We start from the raw sequence: 14,305 nt of genomic DNA, 5'->3' as shown, positions 1-14,305 counted from the left end.
GACACTGGGGCAGATTGCTGGACACACTGGGGGTAATATGCTGGACACACTGGGGCAATGCTGGACACTGGGGGTAATATGCTGGACACACTGGGGGTAATATGCTGGACACACTGGGGCAGACTGCTGGACACACTGGGGCAATACTGGAGACCCTGGGGCAGATTTCTGGACACATTGAGGCAATGCTGGAGACCCTGGGGCAGACTTCTGGACACACTGGGGCAATGCTGGACACTGGGGCAGATTGCTGGACACACTGGGGGTAATATGCTGGACACACTGGGGCAATGCTGGACACACTGGGGGTAATATGCTGGACACACTGGGGCAGACTGCTGGACACACTGGGGCAATACTGGAGACCCTGGAGCAGATTTCTGGACACATTGAGGCAATGCTGGACACTGGGGCAGATTGCTGGACACACTGGGGGTAATATGCTGGACACACTGGGGGTAATATGCTGGACACACTGGGGCAGACTGCTGGACACACTGGGGGCAGTGCTGGACATACTGGGGCAGATTGCTGGACACACTGGGGGTAATATGCTGGACACACTGGGGCAGATTGCTGGACAGCATGGGGGTAATATGCTGGACACACTGGGGCAGATTGCTGGACACTGGGGGTAATATGCTGGACACACTGGGGGTAATATGCTGGACACACTGGGGCAGACTGCTGGACACACTGGGGCAATACTGGAGACCCTGGGGCAGATTTCTGGACACATTCAGGCAATGCTGGAGACCCTGGGGCAGACTTCTGGACACACTGGGGCAATGCTGGACACTGGGGCAGATTGCTGGACACACTGGGGGTAATATGCTGGACACACTGGGGCAATGCTGGACACACTGGGGGTAATATGCTGGATACACTGGGGCAGACTGCTGGACACACTGGGGCAATACTGGAGACCCTGGGGCAGATTACTGGACACATTGAGGCAATGCTGGACACTGGGGCAGATTGCTGGACACACTGGGGGTAATATGCTGGACACATTGGGGGCAGTGCTGGACATACTGGGGCAGATTGCTGGACACACTGGGGGTAATATGCTGGACACACTGGGGCAGATTGCTGGACAGCATGGGGGTAATATGCTGGACACACTGGGGCAGATTGCTGGACACACTGGGGGCAGGACTTGAGGCATGGGCAGAATGTAGATATGGGGCATGATTGGAGACACGGGGCAGGATTGGATCATGGGGCAGGACGGATACGATGGAGGCTGGTGGGGCAGGATGGGGAGATCATATGGGGTAGAATGGATACTCATGAGGGCAGGATGCGAGAACATATGGCTGGAGCCAGGAATGAGATAAACGGGGCCAGGGTGGGGAATAGTGTTACCATAGGGGCTAATTAAGGGATATTATTACTGCAATGATGTATTTATTTTATTTTTTGAGTATACTGTTTTAAATGGGGGGGCGGTCCTGTTACTTTGCAGAGTGATACTATATCACCTTTTTTTCTTCATGTGATGTAATGTAGAAGTTGTGAAAAATTAAGTAATGTGTTCTGCAAGCGGAGCTCGAGATAACTGTGTTATTTCCTGCAGAAACGAGTCCTGGCTGGAAGGAATGATGGCGGTCTGTGCTGGATGAAAGATGAAGGACTTCACCTAGAGACGTCACTGGTGAGTCAGTGTTACCTATACACTGACACTATACACTGTATACTATATAGAGGTCCTGTGTATAATGTCACCAGTGATCTCTGTATTACCTCTACACAGACACTGCATACTAAGTACAGATCTCCTGTGAATACTGGCACTTATGGTGATAGTATTGTGTTTTTTTTTTTTTATTACTGATCAGTATTGTAGTATTCAGTCACTATGTGGTGGTAATATGTGATCTGGAAATGGTGTTGTGGTATTTGTCCCTTGTATGTAGTATTATTCGGTCACTATGTGGCCTGGTCATGGTGTGGTGGTATTAAGTCACAGGTTTGGCATGTGGGGGTGACACCATTAGGCCCAGTTTAAGTTCTACAAAACAGGAAAACCATTTTTGGTAACCTTTGTGTGTATTGAGCCGGGGGAGGGGGGGTGGGGGCGCTAAACTCGGGAACAGCCCCGGGCGGCAAAAGCTCTAGCTACGCCTCTGGTGCATCATGAATCATGGTATGTGTTAAAGGGGGGGCCACTGAGACTCTTTAACCCTGGGCCCTCAAAAACCTGGAGCCAGCCCTGCCTGCTGTATAAAAGGGGGTCTGGAGACAGGAAGTCCATTAGTCTCAAGACTCTGGATGCGAACACAAGACTCTGGATGTAAGTATAGAAGCTTTGAAAATGTATGTCTGTCTCTCAGTGCATTCTGTACTCTGTTCTTACGTTTTGTTTTCTGTTCCTTCTAGACAGTGTGGTTTTCCTGTCCTGGACTCCTTGCCTGGATTGTTCCTTCCTGTCCAGGATTACCTGTCGTGGATTGCTCCTGTGGCTCTGTGTAAGTATGACTATGTGTACTTTTCAATTACTATGTTGCTCTGCCCAGTCTCACACTCTGCCCAGTATCACACCCTTTGTTACTTTGTGTCTTATGTTTTCCTTTTTTACCCTTGTAGATTGTGCGGTGCTGCTTTCCCCATGTAGTGCTGCTTTTCCAGTGTGGTGCTGCTGTCCCCATGTTGTGCTGCTGTTCCAGTGCTGTGCTGCCTGGTGTGCTGTTGGACTACTGCCTGTAATGTAAGTATTGGCCTTAAAAAAATTTTTTGTTTTTTGGGGGGGGCTTTGGCTACATTGTGTTGGCTCTTTAAACAAGTTCAATTTTTCTTATCTGTTTTTTTCTGTGTGTTTCACTTGACTGCTGCCTGCTCTTCAATCATGTCCTCCAGTGAAGAACCGACTGCTTCCCAGGGTGGACATGACACTGATTATGTAATCACATTTGATATACTGATTGGTATGTATTGACTGCAATACTACACATGTGGTAAATCATGTATTTTCTTTACAGAAACCTTCCAGTGTGGAAGAGCAGGAGAAGTCAAGTGGACATTAATCTTCCCAGGGTCACCAGGTTCAAATTCCTGAGGAGGAAAGATGGGGTGTATTCTTTTCATTATCAGACATGTAATTGGATTTTTTTTCAGTTTTGTGTATTTAAAACTGTATGACTTATTAATTTTTTTTCTTGTTTTATTTGATCTATAGGTTCGGCAACGTGAGGAAGGTCAACATGTCATTGACAATGACCTACTCTGTTGTGAATTCTGCTCTTGGGCTCCCTCCGGTGGTTATGAGTGGTAGTGCTGCGGTAGTTGGATCGCAGCATTTATCAGGTGTATCCATTTTTTGCAATCTGGGCTGGGCTATTTAAGTCCTGCTTTATCCTTTAGTCAGTGCCAGTTGTCCATTGTTTTTGGAGGATTCACATCCATACCTGGTCTCTCCTGGTCTGCTGTTCATTTCTTCAAAGATAAGTTCTGGCCTTGTTTTTGCTGTCCACCTGCTGTGGACCATATAGTTCTGTGCATTTTCATGTTTTGTTTTGTCCAGCTTTGTCTGTGAAGGATTTTTTGCAGCCAAGCTGTGTCTCTGGAGATGCAGATATACCCTCCATGTCTTTAGTCAGATGTGGTGATTTGTATTTTCTGTGGTGGATATTTTCTAGTGTTTTAATACTGACCGCATAGTACTCTGTTCTATTCTTTCTTTTTAGCTAGTATGGCCTCCTATGCTAAATTCTGATTTCATGCCTGCGTATGTTATTTCCCTCTCCTCTCACAGTCAATATTTGTGGGGGGCTATCTATCCTTTGGGGATTTTCTCTGAGGCAAGATAGGTTTCCTGTTTCTGTCTTTAGGGGAAGTTAGATCTTAGGCTGTGTCGAGGGGTCAAGGGAGTGTTAGGTACCCCCCATGGCTATTTCTAGTTGAGCTGCTAGGTTCAGGGTTTGCAGTCAGTACAGGGACCACCTTCTCCAGAGTCCGTCTCATGCTGCTCCTAGACCACCAGATCATAACAGTACAACTGGCCAACAATGAGTTAAATGCATCTCAGAAGAAGGGAAGGAAGCTCTTGAGCCATTTTTTTTTCTCCAGTCTATTTTGTGTTCTCTTCCCTCTTAATCTCTGGGTGGCTACGGAACCTAGTAATAACATGAATGTTCAGGAGTTAGTTTCTCGGGTGGATCAGCTTGCTGCTAGGGTACAGGGTATTTCAGATTTTATTATTCAGACTCCTGCCATAGAACCTAAGATTCCCACTACTGATTTGTTTTTTAGTGACAGATCCAAATTTTTGAGTTTCAAAAATAATTGTAAACTGTTTTTTGCATTGAGACCCCGTTCTTCTGGTGATCCCATTCAGCAGGTTAAAATCATCATATCCTTGCTGCGTGGTGACCCACAGGATTTGGCATTTTCCCTGGAATCTGGCAATCCTGCTTTGCTTAATGTTGATTCTTTCTTTCAAGCATTGGGGTTATTGTATGATGAGCCTAATTCTGTGGATCAATCTGAGAAGATCTTGTTGGCCCTGTGTCAGGGTCAAGAAGCGGCAGAATCGTATTGCCAGAAATTTAGAAAATGGTCTGTACTGACTAAATGGAATGAGGATGCCTTGGCGGCAATTTTCAGAAAGGGTCTTTCTGAATCCGTTAAAGATGTTATGGTGGGGTTCCCCACGCCTGCTGGTCTGAGTAATTCTATGTCTCTGGCCATTCAGATTGATCGGCACTTGCGCGAGCGCAGAGTTGTGCACACTGTGACGTTGTCCTCCGAGAGGAGCCCTGAGCCTATGCAGTGTGATAGGATTTTGTCAAGAGCTGAACGACAAGGATTTAGGCGTCAGAATAGGTTGTGTTTTTACTGCGGCGATTCTGCTCATGTTATTTCTGATTGCCCTAAGCGTAGCAAGAGAATTGCTAGTTCTGTTACCATCAGTACTGTACAACCAAAATTTCTGTTATCTGTGACCTTGATCTGCTCATTATCGTCATTTTCTGTCATGGCATTTGTGGATTCAGGCGCCGCTCTGAATTTAATGGACTTAGAATTTGCCAGACGTTGTGGTTTCCCCTTGCAGCCTTTGCAGAACCCTATTCCTTTAAGGGGGATTGATGCTACACCGTTGGCTAAAAATAAACCTCAGTTTTGGACACAGCTGACCATGCGCATGGCACCAGCCCATCAGGAAGATTGTCGTTTTCTGGTGTTGCATAATTTGCGTGATGATATTGTGCTGGGTTTTCCATGGTTACAGCTACATAATCCGGTGTTAGATTGGAAATCCATGTCTGTGACTAGTTGGGGTTGTCAGGGGATTCATGATCACGTTCCTTTGATGTCAATTTCCTCTTTTCCCTCTTCTGAAATTCCTGAGTTTTTGTCAGATTTCCAGGATGTATTCGATGAGCCTAAATCTAGTTCCCTTCCACCACATAGGGACTATGATTGTGCTATTGACTTGATTCCAGGTTGTAAGTTCCCTAAGGGTCGACTTTTCAACCTGTCTGTGCCAGAACATGCCGCCATGCGGAGCTATATTAAGGAGTCTTTGGAGAAGGGGCATATTTGGCCATCTTCTTCACCATTGGGAGCAGGTTTTTTTTTTGTTGCCAAGAAGGATGGCTCCTTGAGACCGTGTATTGATTATCGCCTCTTGAATAAGATCACGGTCAAATTTCAATACCCTTTGCCTTTGCTTACTGATTTGTTTGCTAGGATTAAGGGGGCTAGCTGGTTTACTAAGATTGACCTTCGAGAGGCATATAATCTTATTCGTATTAAACAGGGTGACGAATGGAAAACTGCATTTAATACGCCTGAAGGCCATTTTGAATACCTAGTGATGCCATTCAGACTCTCTAATGCCCCATCTGTGTTCCAGTCCTTCATGCATGATATCTTTCGGAGTTATCTTGATAAATTCATGGTTGCATATTTGGATGATATTTTGATTTTTTCCGATGATTGGGAGTCTCATGTGAAACAGGTCAGGATGGTATTTCAGATCCTCCGTGATAATGCTTTATTTGTGAAGGTGTCGAAGTGCCTCTTTGGAGTGCAGAAGGTTTCTTTTTTGAGCTTCATTTTTTCTCCCTCATCTATAGAAATGGATACGGTTAAGGTTCAGGCCATTCATGATTGGATTCAGCCCACATCTGTGAAGAGCCTTCAAAAATTCTTGGGCTTTGCTAATTTTTATCGTCGTTTCATTGCCAACTTCTCCAGTGTGGTTAAACCTCTGACCGATTTGACGAAGAAAGGCGCTGATGTGACGAATTGGTCCTCTGCGGCTGTTTCTGCCTTTCAGGAGCTTAAACGCCGATTTACTTCTGCCCCTGTGTTACGTCAGCCGGATGTTTCTCTTCCATTTCAGGTTGAGGTTGACGCGTCTGAGATTGGGGCAGGGGCCGTTTTGTCTCAGAGGAATTCTGATAGTTCCTTGATGAAATCGTGTGCCTTCTTTTCTCGGAAGTTTTCGCCTGCGGAACGCAATTATGATGTCGGCAATCGGGAGTTGTTGGCTATGAAGTGGGCATTTGAGGAGTGGCGTCATTGGCTTGAGGGGGCCAAGCACCGTATTGTGGTCCTGACCGATCATAAGAATCTGATTTACCTCGAGTCTGCCAAACGGCTGAATCCTAGACAGGCTCGATGGTCCCTGTTTTTCTCCCGTTTTGATTTTGTGGTCTCATACATTCCTGGTACTAAGAATGTTAAGGCGAATGCCCTCTCTAGGAGTTTTTTTCCTGATTCCCCTGGGGTTCTTGAGCAGGTCAGCATTTTGAAGGAAGGGGTTGTTCTTTCTGCCATCTCCCCTGATTTGCGACGGGTTCTTCAGGAATTTCAGGCTGATAAACCTGACCGCTGTCCAGTGGGGAAACTGTTTGTTCCTGATAGATGGACTAGTGGAGTGATTTCTGAGGTTCATTGTTCTGTGTTGGCTGGCCATCCTGGGATTTTTGGTACCAGAGATTTGGTTGGTAGGTCCTTTTAGTGGCCTTCTTTGTTGCGGAATGTGCGTTCTTTTGTGAAGTCCTGTGGGATTTGTGCGCGGGCTAAGCCTTGCTTCTGCCTTTGCCGGTCCCTGAGAGACCTTGGACGCATGTTTCTATGGATTTTATTTCAGAGCTTCCGGTTTCCCAGAGGATGTCTGTTATCTGGGTGGTTTGTGACCGGTTTTCTAAGATGGTTCATTTGGTACCTTTGCCTAAATTGCCTTCCTCTTCTGATTTGGTTTCGTTGTTTTTTCAGCATGTGGTTCGTTTGCATGGCATTCCGGAGAATATTGTGTCTGATAGAGGTTCCCAGTTTGTTTGTTTCTAGGTTTTGGCGGGCCTTTTGTGCTAAGCTGGGCATTGATTTGTCTTTTTCTTCCGCATTTCATCCTCAGACAAATGGCCAAACCGAGCGAACTAATCAGACTTTGGAAACCTATTTGAGATGCTTTGTGTCTGCTGATCAGGATGATTGGGTGGCTTTCTTACTATTGGTCGAGTGTGCCCTTAATAATCGGGCTAGTTCTGCTACCTTGGTTTCACCTTTTTTTTGTAATTTTGGTTTTCATCCTCGTTTTTCTTCAGGGCAGGTTGAGCCTTCTGATTGTCCTGGTGTGGATTCGGTGGTTGACAGGCTGCAGCAGATTTGGACTCATGTGGTGGACAATTTGGTATTGTCTCAGGAGGAGGCTCAGCGTTTTGCTAACCGTCGTCGGTGTGTTGGTTCCCGGCTTCGGGTTGGGGATTTGGTCTGGTTGTCTTCCCGTTATGTTCCTATGAAGGTTTCTTCCCCTAAGTTCAAGCCTCGGTTTATTGGTCCTTAGCTTCCAGGCGGTCAAGGCGACTGTGGACATCCTGGAAAAGTGTTCACCTGAGTGAACCCACTGTCCAGTCTATCTCCAATCACCTTCATCCCATCCTGGAGCTTAAGTGAATATACTCGGGCATGACTGACCTCTCCCAGGCCCTCTGTTGCTGACGAAAAGTCCCACCAAAAGCAGTGGCAGAGGGCTGGGAGAGAGGAATACCTGATGGATCGGCTGCCTGTTCCACAGCCTGTGAAGCCTGCCTGGTTGCTATATCGCTGGGGGATGATTGGGACAGTTCGCTGGCTGGTCGATGAGGGGCCGCTCCAACAAAGAAGATCCAGGTTCTGTGTGGAAAATAAAAGAAAAACATTACTAAATTTTTTTTACAGTTTATATAAGACAACAGAAAAGATACTCACGTTCGCTGAGCAATGGCAGGCCTCAGAAAAGAAAGCATATGGTTGTATGTATATTTCGAGAGCTTTGGAGCAGCACCACTTTTAATCCGAATCTCCTGTTTGATATCCTTATTGAAGCAATCCTTCATTGAACGCCAATAAACTTTTTCTCTCTTCATTGTGAAGGGGGAAGAAAAAAAATTAATTGTGAAAAAAAAACACCAACATTTACAGCAAAGACCACATTGCAATACTTATGAAAATCCTTTCTGACTTGTGGCCTTGCATGGTCTCAATCATCCAACAGCGATCTGGCCACTTCTTCCCAGAGTCGTCGAATCAATACTGAGTCGAAATGATTACGATCACAGAGTCCCATGATGCGACATGCTCTTGAACCAGTGGAATGAGTAGTGTTATGATCTAGTGGCCTAGGAGCAGCATGAAACGGACTCTGAAGAAGGTAGTCCCTGTACTGACCACAAACCCTGAACCTAGCAGCGCAACTAGAAGTAGCCGTGGGGGGTACCTAACACTCCCTAGACCCCTCAACACAGCCTAAGAACTAACTTCCCCTAATGACAGAAACAGGAAACCTATCTTGCCTCAGAGAAAATCCCCAAAGGATAGATAGCCCCCCACAAATATTGACTGTGAGAGGAGAGGGAAATAACATACGCAGACATGAAATCAGAATTTAGCATAGGAGGCCATACTAGCTAAAAAGAAAGAATAGAACAGAGTACTATGCGGTCAGTATTAAAACACTAGAAAATATCCACCACAGAAAATACAAATCACCACAGAAAATACAAATTACCACATCTGACTAAAGACATGGAGGGTATATCTGCATCTCCAGAGACACAGCTTGGCTGCAAAAAATCCTTCACAGACAAAGCTGGACAAAACAAAACATGAAAATGCACAGAACTATATGGTCCACAGTAGGGTTGAGCGAAACGGGTCGAACATTTTCAAAAGTCGCCGACTTTTGGCTAAGTCGGGGTTTCATGAAACCCGATCCGACCCCTGTGCGGGGTCGGCCATGCGGTACGCGACTTTCGCGCCAAAGTCGCGTTTCAATGACGCGAAAAGCGCCATTTCTCAGCCAATGAAGGTAAACGCAGAGTGTGGGCAGCGTGATGACATAGGTCCTGGTCCCCACCATCTTAGAGAAGGGCATTGCAGTGATTGGCTTGCTGTCTGCAACGTCACAGGGGCTATAAAGAGGCGTTCCCGCCGACCGCCATCTTACTGCTGCTGATCTGAGCTTAGGGAGAGGTTGCTGCCGCTTTGTCAGAAGCAGGGATAGCGTTAGGCAGGGTCCATTAACCACAAAACCGCTTGTGCTGCAGCGATTTGCACTGTCCAACACCACCCTCGGTGTGCAGGGACAGTGGAAGTTTTTTTTTTTTTTTTTTCCCCTCAGCGCTGTAGCTCATTGGGCTGCCCTAGAAGGCTCCCTGATAGCTGCATTGCTGTGTGTACGCCGCTGTGCAAACCAACTGCTTTTTTCAAAGCACAAATCCTCTTGTTCCTTCCTTTCTGCACAGCTATCTTTTTTGTTTGTCCACACTTTTTATTTCATTTGTGCATCAGTCCACTCCTTATTGCTGCCTGCCATACCTGGCTGAGATTACTGCAGGCAGGGAGATAGTAGCTGCCTGCCATACCTGGCTGAGATTACTGCAGGCAGGGAGATAGTAATTGTAGGACATTCCCTGTTTTTTTTTTTTTTTTTTTTTTTTGGTGGGAGATTAAGATTGGCAATTTGGCATTTCTGCTAGAGTGCCATCCCTGTGTGTGCCATCTCTCTCACATAGTGGGCCATAGAAAGCCTTTTCATTTTTCTGTATTTTTTTTTGTGGGGTGTATAAATTCTCCCTGATAAAAATACAGTGGGAGATTAATATTGGCCTTTGGGCTTGTGTGCCAGTCCTGAGTGTGCCATCTCTCTCACAAATAGTGGGCCATAGAAAGCCTATTTTATTTTTTTTTGGGTTTTATAAATTCTCCCTGAAAAAAAGGGAGATTAATATTGGCCTCTGGGCTTGTGTGCCAGTCCTGAGCGTGCCATCTGTGCCAGCCCTGAGCGTGCCATCTCTCTCACAAATAGTGGGCCATAGAAAGCCTATTTAATTTTTTTTTTGGTTTTATAAATTCTCCCTGAAAAAAAGGGAGATTAATATTGGCCTCTGGGCTTGTGTGCCAGTTGTGAGCGTGCCATCTGTGCCAGTCCTGAGCGTGCCATCTCTCTCACAAATAGTGGGCCATAGAAAGCCTATTTAATTTTTTTTTTGGTTTTATAAATTTTCCCTGAAAAAAGGGAGATTAATATTGGCCTCTGGGCTTGTGTGCCAGTTGTGAGCGTGCCATCTGTGCCAGTCCTGAGCGTGCCATCTCTCTCACAAATAGTGGGCCATAGAAAGCCTATTTAAATATTTTTTTGGTTTTATAAATTCTCCCAGAAAAAAAGGGAGATTAATATTGGCCTCTGGGCTTCTGTGCCAGTCCTGAGCGTGCCATCTGTGCCAGTCCTGAGCGTCCCATCTCTCTCACAAATAGTGGGCCATAGAAAGCCTATTTAATTTTTTTTTTGGTTTTATAAATTTTCCCTGAAAAAAGGGAGATTAATATTGGCCTCTGGGCTTGTGTGCCAGTTGTGAGCGTGCCATCTGTGCCAGTCCTGAGCGTGCCATCTCTCTCACAAATAGTGGGCCATAGAAAGCCTATTTAAATATTTTTTTGGTTTTATAAATTCTCCCAGAAAAAAAGGGAGATTAATATTGGCCTCTGGGCTTCTGTGCCAGTCCTGAGCGTGCCATCTGTGCCAGTCCTGAGCGTCCCATCTCTCTCACAAATAGTGGGCCATAGAAAGCCTATTTAATTTTTTTTTTGGTTTTATAAATTTTCCCTGAAAAAAGGGAGATTAATATTGGCCTCTGGGCTTGTGTGCCAGTTGTGAGCGTGCCATCTGTGCCAGTCCTGAGCGTGCCATCTCTCTCACAAATAGTGGGCCATAGAAAGCCTATTTAATTTTTTTTTTGGTTTTATAAATTTTCCCTGAAAAAAGGGAGATTAATATTGGCCTCTGGGCTTGTGTGCCAGTTGTGAGCGTGCCATCTGTGCCAGTCCTGAGCGTGCCATCTCTCTCACAAATAGTGGGCCATAGAAAGCCTATTTAAATATTTTTTTGGTTTTATAAATTCTCCCAGAAAAAAAGGGAGATTAATATTGGCCTCTGGGCTTCTGTGCCAGTCCTGAGCGTGCCATCTGTGCCAGTCCTGAGCGTCCCATCTCTCTCACAAATAGTGGGCCATAGAAAGCCTATTTAATTTTTTTTTTGGTTTTATAAATTTTCCCTGAAAAAAGGGAGATTAATATTGGCCTCTGGGCTTGTGTGCCAGTTGTGAGCGTGCCATCTGTGCCAGTCCTGAGCGTGCCATCTCTCTCACAAATAGTGGGCCATAGAAAGCCTATTTAATTTTTTTTTTGGTTTTATAAATTTTCCCTGAAAAAAGGGAGATTAATATTGGCCTCTGGCCTTGTGTGCCAGTTGTGAGCGTGCCATCTGTGCCAGTCCTGAGCGTGCCATCTCTCTCACAAATAGTGGGCCATAGAAAGCCTATTTAAATATTTTTTTGGTTTTATAAATTCTCCCAGAAAAAAAGGGAGATTAATATTGGCCTCTGGGCTTCTGTGCCAGTCCTGAGCGTGCCATCTGTGCCAGTCCTGAGCGTCCCATCTCTCTCACAAATAGTGGGCCATAGAAAGCCTATTTTTTTTTGGGGGGGGGTTTTAGAAATTCTCCCTGGAAAAAAAAAGGGAGATTAATATTGCCCTTTGGGCTTGTGTGCCAGTACTAAGCGTTCCATCTCTCTCTCTCTCTCTCTTAGTCAGTGGGCCATAGAACGCCTATTTTTGGTTTTATTTGTTTTCTAAATTCTCCCTGAAAAAATCATTTTATTTTATTTGGTTTCTAAATTCTTCCTGATAAAATCATATTTTTTTTATTATTTTTTTTTCTAAAGTCTCCCTGAAAAAAAAAAAAAAAAAACAACCAAAAAAAACAGTGGGAGATTAATATTGGCCTTTCTGCTTGTGTGCCAGTCTTGACTCCTGGGTGTGCCATCTCTCTCTCTCTCTCTCTCTCTCTCTCTCTCTCTCTCTCTCTCTCTCCAATTGTGGTCCATAGAAAGCCTATATTTTTTTTCCTTGATTTGGGTTCCAAAATCTACCAGAGAAAATAACTCCATCAATCATTGGTAGAAAAATATTGGCCTCTGGGCTTGTGTGCCACTCCTGATTCCTGTGTGCGTCATCTCTCAGTCAGTGGGCCATAGAACGCCTATTTTTGGTTTTATTTGTTTTATAAATTCTCCCTGAAAAAATCATTTTATTTTATTTGGTTTCTAAATTCTTCCTGATAAAATCATATTTTTTTTATTATTTTTTTTTCTAAAGTCTCCCTGAAAAAAAAAAAAAAAACAACCAAAAAAAACAGTGGGAGATTAATATTGGCCTTTCTGCTTGTGTGCCAGTCTTGACTCCTGGGTGTGCCATCTCTCTCTCTCTCTCTCTCTCTCTCTCCAATTGTGGTCCATAGAAAGCCTATATTTTTTTTCCTTGATTTGGGTTCCAAAATCTACCAGAGAAAATAACTCCATCAATCATTGGTAGAAAAATATTGGCCTCTGGGCTTGTGTGCCACTCCTGATTCCTGTGTGCGTCATCTCTCACTCAGTGGCCCATAGAAAGCATATAGTTTGTTACATTTGTTTTCTAAATTCTCCCTGCAAAAATCAATTTTTTTTTTGGGGGGGGGTTTCTAAAGTGTTCCTGAAAAAAATAAAAATAAAAAAAAAATAATAGTGTGACATTAATATTAACATTTGTGCTTCAGTGACAGTCCTGCGTGTGGGGCATCTCTCTAATTTGCAGCCACCAAAAAAAGAGTGTGTAACATTGGGCCTGATTTTCGCTGTGGTCTCACCAACCTGTAAAGGGGTAGCTAAATCATACTGAAGTTATAGCTCACCGTGTAAGTTGTGTGACTGCAACAAATAACGTTAGTTTGGTTACGTTTTTAAAACAATGAGGAAGTCTAGTGGAAGAGGTCGTGGCCGGGGGCGTTCATTGTCAGCTGGTAATGAGGGTAGTGGTAGTGGTGGAGCATCAGGTGGTCGTGGGGAAAAAAATATTGCACCTAAGTCTGGAGCTGTGGAGCCAGGTTCGTCGTCCGGCTACACAAGGCCTCGAACGCTCCCTTTTCTGGGATTAGGAAAACCGCTTTTAAAGCCGGAGCAGCAAGAGCAAGTTTTGGCTTATCTTGCTGACTCAGCCTCTAGCTCTTTTGCCTCCTCTCGTGAAACTGGTAAAAGTAAAAGCAGCGCGTCGTTAGTGGATGTTCACGGTCAGGGACAAGTCACTTCCTTGTCCTCTTCAGCAAAAACAACAACAGAGAAGAATGCAGCAGGCGACACAACGGGTTACTCCATGGAGCTCTTTACACATACCGTCCCTGTCTTAGAAAGTGAAGCAGTTAACAGTCCATGCCCATTACAAATTGAATCTGACATGGAGTGCACTGACGCACAGCCACAGCCAGACTACTATGCTGGTCCTTTGACTCAGACCACAACATTGCCCTCGCAGGGTGCTGATCAAGAATCAGACCCTGATGAGACTATGTTGCCCCATCACGAACGCTATACCACCGAACGACACGGTGACACAGACGAAGTTGCGCAGGAGGTACAAGAAGAGTTATTAGATGACCCAGTTCTTGACCCCGATTGGCAGCCATTGGGGGAACAGGGTGCAGGCGGCAGCAGTTCTGAAGCAGAGGAGGAGGAGGGGCCGCAGCAGGCATCAACATCGCCACAGGTTCCATCTGCCGGGCCCGTATCTTGCCCAAAACGCGTGGCAAAGCCAAAACCTGGTGGAGGACAGCGTGGCCATCCGGTTAAAGCTCAGTCTGCAATGCCTGAAAAGGTATCCGATGCTAGAAAGAGTGCAGTCTGGCATTTTTTTAAACAACATCCAATTGATCAGCGCAAAGTCATCTGTCAAAAATGTTCTACTTCCTTAAGCAGAGGTCAGAATCTGAAAAGTCTCAATACTA

The sequence above is a fragment of the Ranitomeya imitator genome, chromosome 5 (assembly GCF_032444005.1).
Source record: "Ranitomeya imitator isolate aRanImi1 chromosome 5, aRanImi1.pri, whole genome shotgun sequence".
Taxonomy (NCBI): domain Eukaryota; kingdom Metazoa; phylum Chordata; class Amphibia; order Anura; family Dendrobatidae; genus Ranitomeya; species Ranitomeya imitator.
This window is presented reverse-complemented; position numbering follows the sequence as displayed.